Source organism: Propithecus coquereli, unplaced genomic scaffold (genome assembly GCF_000956105.1).
Source record: "Propithecus coquereli isolate 6110/MARCELLA unplaced genomic scaffold, Pcoq_1.0 Scaffold368, whole genome shotgun sequence".
NCBI classification, from domain to species: Eukaryota; Metazoa; Chordata; class Mammalia; order Primates; family Indriidae; genus Propithecus; species Propithecus coquereli.
The window spans coordinates 1327361-1335440 of record NW_012149374.1 but is presented as its reverse complement, the minus strand read 5'-3'; positions in this window follow the sequence as shown (position 1 = coordinate 1335440).

Below are 8080 nucleotides of genomic sequence, written 5' to 3'. Positions count from 1 at the left end.
GTAATTGAAAACTAGACAGAAGACAATACTTTAAGAGCGATAGATTATAAATCTTAGCTTAATCTAACCATCCATCTACTCCTAAAATGCATGACACCCCAATTTTAAAGATAAAAAAGAAGTCAAGAAGATAAGTTGGGATATTGCCTTTGACTTACACAAAGAATTAGGTATGGAATTTAGCCTTAAGCTCTGCCTTGTGAAAAATCGTTTAGAAATGAAAAATGCCTGAGACCAATGCACGCCCCTCAAAATGCGACAACTTCAGGGTGGTATTCAATTTTTCTTAAAAGCCCAGATGTTCATCAAATATTGCCTGAACTTCTAATAACCTCCAGAGAAGAGAGAAAACTAAATGATCGCGCAAGTGTATACACTGCGGTGTTTGACAGAGATCTCTTCCTAACTCTGGAGAGGTAATCTTTGCTTCTCCACCATGCAGCACAAGACTTGATTAACTTTATCTTAGCATACCAATAAATGTTGTATTGGCCATAAAAACAGTCAGCTCTAGGATAAATCCAACTCCAGTATTTAATTCCTTGACCTTCTGTGTCAGATTCCCAGAAGCAAACTACAAGCCCTGTGAAATGTCTCCTTTTTATTGGCTTTAAATTTACCATCTGATCACTTTGTAGCTCCTACACTCATCTTGCCATGACACAACGTAAAAAAGGACTGTTCCAGAGACCTTCATATTTCGGAACATCTTTATCTGCCCTCCTCTGACTATTCCCTGTGCCCTGACTCTTCCATATGGTAATGAATCTCCTGGGGAAGCTGTAATTTTTTTTTAATTCAGAGTTGAAGCAAATGAGAGAAAATCCTCATTTCAATGGAGAATGATATCAAGCTAAATCCTATAGAACATTGTTTCTGTTTTATCTATACTTTATTAGGAATATAATAATTTGTTTTAAAAGATTTCTAATCCCAATCAGTCATGGTATAATTTTTAAGGGTGCTGTCAAAAAGAATGAATTTTGGAGGTAAATCTTTAAAAAAAAATCCTGCATAGCGACAGCGAATAATAGAGACATTGTTTATTTGTAAGGGTGCATGTTAAACAGTATGAGAAAACTACTTATCCTTATTCCTCTACCTCTTGAAAATACTTGTTTTGAAAATTTTTATTTGTATTTTATCACATTGGTTTTTTTTTAACTATAAATTTAGCAGGGAAAAGTAAGACATAGTGGTCACCCGTCCCTGGGAGCATCTGTACCTGTGATTCTTAACCAGAGTTGTCAAAATCACTCCTGAGGATTTTTCTACACTCTACCCCATGATGTTTCTTCCTGCAGAGATGCAGATACACTCTGAGTTACTGCAAATCATAGAGTTACTGTTACCAGTGACAGCACGTGTATCTCTCAGGTGTGCCTGGGCTGTAAAATAATATTGAGAACCACTCGTCTGTATTAAAGAAAATGTGTTCTGTTGAGTGGGGTTCGTTAGAAGACAGGGTTTTAGATTTCTCCCCCGAGTACCTTATCCTCTTTGTATATAACCTTCCACATGCTGTTCCCTCATCATGCACGTCCTTTTCGGCTTCTCCTGCTCATCTTCAAGTTGCCCAGCTCAGCTGTCTCTCCTCTGGAACATCTGCTCCAGGCCCCCAGGCGGAGTTGGTTGTCTTGGCTTCCGTTGCACCTTGACATCTGCTCCTGATTCCTGGTACATAACTGTTCTGGAGTCTGCCCTTCCTCTTGCTCGACTTTCAGATCTTCACAGTCAGGAATGATACTTCATCATCGTCATACCCCTAGCACGAAGCAACGTGCCTGGCCTAGAGCAGGGCTCAGCCACTGCCTGTGCGTGCATGGAAATTGGCACTTTAGGAAGAGGACAGGTGGATTTTGAGGGAATTGAGAAACAAGTCGTGATAAGAAGTATGAACAACTCAAAGACACCTGTTGGCCTTTACCACAGCTGAGGAAGTGGCTCTAGGAAGAAGACCAAAGACAAATTTTGCCTACTTCACCAATCTGTCTCTAGCCAGTTAGAAAAAGACAGCAGGTGGGAAGCAACAAGTTTCACTTTAGATGCCAAGATGAAAACGAACGGATTGTTTAACCTCTCAGTGTACAGAAACCTGGCGGGAAAGCTAATTTTGGGTGAGAGAGTAAATGGTAAAATTGCACCCCACCCGGGAGTCCTGATACTTTTCCTGATCCAGCCCCGATATGGTAAGCTAGAGGAGCTGTCACCGGCAGCAGGTTAAAAATAACAAATATGTTCTGAAAATTTGATGGAAGCTTTACAGTAAATGTTATTTAAACATCAGAGGCTGCAGCAACAAGGGAAGTAAACCCTAGAACTTATGAAAAAACTGATGAAAAGGATTTTAGACCGTTGTTTCAAATAGTAATAGCTTTAAAAAGGAACAATGTTGTCATTTAATTCACTCAAAACCGAAACAACCTGACAGACCCATAAAAGGCAGAGTCCCAAGAGCAGAGATGCATTTTGCTTTCCTTTGCTTTGCACAGGGTGACAGAGGGACATGTTCTGTCCCCCTCTACCTAGTAACAGAATAAATGCCAGGGCAAGACTGGGGGCTCTGCAGCAAATAGGAAAAGGCCAAAATCCTTAAATCTTATCTGATTTCGCAGGGAACCACTTGCCTAGGTGCCCAAGGCTAGCGAAAATTAAAATGGCCCTACCCTAGGGTAGAGACAAGATGTTTCCTCCTAAAAGTTACGTATAATGTATGTGTGAACTTCTCCCCTCTGGCTTGCCCTCCCACTTCTCATCTGCATACCCTACTTTCATGCTTTGAGTCCCAGGGCTCTTTCAAAGCCAGAGAAATGGAAACAAGAAGTTGGCCAAGTCACAAATGAGAAAGTTCTGTTTAGAGAAAGCCTTGGGTAACATTACACATACCTGCATGAGACCAGAAACTGGAACCCGGATGAGCAGCCCAGGGAGGAAGCACTCTGGTTCTGGAGGCCTGCAGGGAGCGTGGAAACCAGGAAAAGTGAGCAAGGTGGTGAACAGGTGCTCTGGGACTGCATTTGTGCGTCCCTGGCAGAAAGTGGCTCGGGGGTTGAAATGGCCAAGGGGGGCTTTTATTCCTCTCACCTGCTAGACCTCCTATCTACAAATCACAGAAGTGGGCAAAATACCTTGCGAGAATTTGTGTTAAGTCATTATCACAAAACTTGATAGAGTAATGACAAACTCGTGGCATTGAGGTGTCCCTGTCCGCATTCAAATTCCCAGATATGGTCAAAACTCATTTTGCTTCTCTGTTATCTTGCTGTTTCTTAAATCCGCTTGAGAGAAACTACGACTTTTAGAATGACTTGGTAGATGGTGAAATAAATGGAATTTATGAATATGCCTTCTCTTCTAGGGATGTTCCCTATGCTGAGAAATTGAACAAAATAAATCTAAAATTGGGGCTAGGAGTAACTGCTGGCAAAGGCAAAGTAGTGTAATGTAAAGAGTACCTGAACGGTGGTATCTCCTGTGATCTGTTACTGATGTGGCAGAGATTGCTATGTGCTTGCCAAAACTGGTCTCATTCTCCTCCTGGGCACAAGGTAGCCTACAGTTGACTGTCTCCTTTGCTGTTCAGTGTGACCATGCTGCAGAGTGCTAGCCAAGGGGGTGGAAGTGACATTCGCCACCACTATGTCTGACCTTTTTTCTATATCTACTGGCTGAATAAGAAGGCGTTGTGGAGATCACCTGGAGAAGGGGACAGCCACCAGATGGAAGGGTAGCAGTCCCGGAATGACCACATGGAATGCTTCCCCCTGATTGCAAATATATGTGCATTGGGCTCTGCATGAATGTGAATTTTTTATTTGTTAGCTGTTTGGATTTAGGGGCTTGTTAGAACAGGTTGCCTTTTATAACCTAACTAATCTGAGTATTCTTATGTTGGATCTCAAAGCATCGGTTTTTTCATCTGTAAAATGGGCTACTATCTGCCTGTGCTTCTCTTTAGCATAGTTTTGGGAGCTATTAAATGAAAGAATATAAATAACCAAAGTTTGGAAGTATGCAAAGTATCGGCTGCCCCCAAGCCCTGGGTCGTGGACCAGTACTGGTCCATGGCCTGCTGGGAACTGGGCTGCACATCAACACCTGAGCTCTGCCTCACCCACTCCCCCAGATGCATGGAGAAAATTTCTTCCATCATGAAACCGGGCTGCACAGCAGGAGGTAAGCGGTGGGTGAGCAAGCGAAACTTCATCTGCCTTTACAGCCGCTCCTCATGGCTCACATCACCACCTGAGCTCTGCCCACTCCTACCACCGCCCCCGTGAAAAAATCGTTTTCTGTGAAACCAGTCCCTGGTGCCAAAAAGGCTGAGGACTGCTGCAACGTCTGACGCGAGGCACTGTTGTTTTGATGTTTGATGCATCTTAGCATAATCTGCTAATATCCAAAATTTTTGCTATCCCGCTTGCCATCCCAGAGAGCCTCAGCCATGGCCCAGACCTCTTCTTGGCAGCAAGAGCAGTTGATTGCTAAGCACAGCTAGGAGGTAGGACTGTCTGCCTGGTCTCTTTGGTAAACACGGTGACACTTAGTCACAGATTCTTTCCTGACAGCAGGCTTTTGTTTTGTTTGATTTTGTTTTTTAAGGAGGAGAAGAAAAGAAAGCAGATTAGTCCCGATAGATCACAAGGGCACTAATGTTGACCGATAAACAGTTCTGAGCCTGTTTTTCCAAGGGCGAGAGTAGGCAGGGTCACCTCCTTTGGTAAGTCTCTGGCTGCTGCCACGACTCTGGGATCCAAGGACAAAATGTCTCACCACCTGATCCTCCAGGAACAAGCATCCAAGAGGAACAGAAGCGGAGCCATCCCCAGCAGCGGGTGGACTAAGGGAAAACCTCTGTGGTTAAATTTGAGGAAAGCAAACATCCACCTGTCCTCTAAAACATTTCCTATGTTGGCACCAAAACAGCATCCAGTGCTTTGTCTAACACACGTGGGTTCACGAGTCTCTTGTTAAATGTGTGAGTTCCTTTGTGAGTAGTCAAACCCTAGCTTAGTTTCATATTTTTAAAGCTGAAGGATCTTAGAAGTTATCTAGTTCTCTCTTTTTTTTTTTCATTTTTCATATGTGGCCCAAGATGAGGAATAATTTGTGCAATGTCAGACAGTCAGCACCAGAATCCAGATCTCTTGACTTCTTTTCCAGAATTCTTATCTCAGCACACTTTGTTCTATCCAATGATCCATAATATTCTGAAAAGCAAAGATAAGAACAGTATCCTTTATCCTTAACCTTGAAGTGAGTGTTTCTGTGCCTACCAACAGCAAAGCATCCCCTATGTCTTTGAGTATAACATATGTCATTTTATACCGTTGTTTATTTGGGGAGCGGGAGGTTTGGGGTAAGAGACAAAAGCTGCCATGCATTCTCTTCTATGCTCAGTACATATTATTAACGCACTTACCTTACTGCTGCGTTTGGATGTGGTTTGACCAAAGCTCATGTTGAAATTTGGTCTGCAATGTGGCGGTGTTGGGAGGTGGGCTTTGGTGGGAGCTGTGTGGGCTATGAGGGCGGATTCCCCGTGAATGGCTTGCTCTGTTCACGGGGCAGGGAGTGAGTTCTCACTCTCCAGCGACTGGATTAATTCCCTTTGGAATGGATTCATTCCCACAAGAGTGGGTTGTTATGAAGCCAGGAAGCCCCTCAAGTTTCTCCTTCCTCGAACATGTCTTACTACCTCGACCACAATCCAAAACAGTCGTCTCTTGCTTGGATTATTTTAATAGCTTCATCACCAGTCTCTCTGCTACCATTTTTGTCCCCATCAATCTGTTACCTCAAGCCAGAATAGTCCTGTTTGAAACATAGGTCAGACCTCATCATCTCTGCTCAGAACCCTCCAGTGGCTTCCCATCTCTCTTAGGTCAAAAGCCAAAGGGCTCGCTACAGCCCACGAAGCCACACGTGGCCTGGTCTCCTCCTGGCTCCCTGAGGGCCTCTTCTGCTTCTCTATCCCTCATCACCTCCCATCAGCTGGCCTTCCTCCTGCTGCTCAATCATGCCACTCGCTCTTCCGCCTTCCAATGCCGTGCACCCAGCATCCCTGTGCTGGTGGTCTTTCCTAGCCAGCCCCTCCTCTCCTCTGCTCCTTTGTCCAGAGACACCTTCTCCATGAGGTCTTCTCTGACCACTGTATTTAAGAGGGAAAACTCTCCTATCTTACCTCCCCCATGCTCCCTCTCTGTCCTTCTGAGCTTTATTTTTCTCCATTCTCTCGTCAACACCTAGCACACTGTGTTATTTATTTTGTTAGTTTTCTGTCTTGCAATTCTAGAATGTAACCTCTGCTAGGGCCGGGATTTCTGTCTATTTGGTGTTTGGTCTCTCCAGCATTTTAAATAGTACTTGGCATACAGTAGACACTCACAAATATTTGTTGAATGAATGAGAAATTGATGAATAGAGGAAAAGCTTAGCGTATCTTGGGATGTTAGCAGTCCTTATTTCTCTACTGTTCTTAGAAGTCAGCGTTAGGTTCATGAGTTCTGCAGTGGCAGCCTCTAGACAGACAAGATCGGTAAAACTATCTTCTTTTGTCAGTACAGTATTGTTTTTATTGTTGTTTTCATTGGATCTTAATGACTTTAGGCAGGTCATGGATGCTGCTGTTCACCACTGTTCCCATCCTCCTGTCCTACACATTTTCTTTACCTGCCTGCCTGGTTCTTAAAGACATTTGACTTTGTAACCCTGCTAATACCACTTTAAAGGCTGCTCTGTTGAGTAGTGTTACTGAGACCAAAGTTCATTGACTTAATTTATTCATGGATTCATTTATTGTGAATTGAGCATTTTTCATGAATTGGGCTAATGTCAGAGAATCAAAGAGGAAGTCCCTTTCTCGAAAGCTAGAAATTAATTGAGGTTATCACAAAAAGTATAAGTCCCATACCCAGTAGACCAGTTTGATACAAACAGCTCTTCTCTTCTTCCCCAAAATGGTACATTTCAAAGATATCGTCACATCAATATATCATTAGATGTTTCTTTCCTCTCTTCACACTCTCACATCTCAGGTTTTTCCAGAATAGTCCTCCTACCTTCCTATCTTAACAATAGGGCTTATATCTAAGGATTCCTGCTCCAAACCAAAGTCCTTTGAGATCTTTCAGGCCCAACCAGGCTTTGTTTCTCAGGCCTGGTGGGGAGAAGCTGCCCTCCCAACTCAGACTTGGTGCACAGCCAGAGCATCGTAGTGTTTTGGAGAGATTTGCAGTCAAGGATGCAGCTACCCACAACCACCCCCTGCCTCAGCCCAGCTGTGCCCAAATGCAGTATCTCCATTCCTAGCCAGGGGTCTCCACTGGGAGGTCTGTTTATAGGATGCCTTGGCTAAGGTGCTTCTCTCCACTTTGACTCAGCAACTTTCCATTCCCAGACCTTCCTCCTTTTCCTCCTTGCAGCCCCTGGGGCCACAAAGAGGTAGGACCTTCTGGTGGGGGCTCCTGAGTAGTGAGATATTTTCTTCATCTGTGCTCATCCACCCAACTCTTGCCTGGTGCTGCTCCTAGGGGAAAATGGCGCACTGGGGAGCTGGTGCCTCTGCCCTGCTGGTGCTGTTGCAGTCAGTGAACAAAAGCTCGATTGTTACATTTAATTTGGTTCATTGTCCGAATTTACCACCAGACACCTGGCTGATTGTTCAACACTCTGTGAGGAAGTGATACGGTCTCTTAATCCTCCTGTGTGTCCGCATTTCTTCCCATTTTCCCTCCCTGATGATATCAGGGACCGGTGGAGACACAGCATCCTCTGGGCTCTCCTCCGTCATTACAAGACTGTGGCTTTTCACTTCTGTTTAATAATCCTTGCCACTTTGATGTTAATTGCATCGACTGGAAGCCACTAATGGCTTATGATTGTTCCTAGAATGACATTTAAATTCCATCTCATGGATAGCAATGACCCAGAGGTCTGACCCTCACTTCTTCTCTGACCTTACCTCCTGTCTGTCTCTGCCTCCTGCCTCCCATTTTAGCCACGCTGGTTGTCTTCCCTCTTAAACACATCAAACCCTTTCCTGTCTCTGGCATTTCAGACACATTTTACGTCTGCCTAG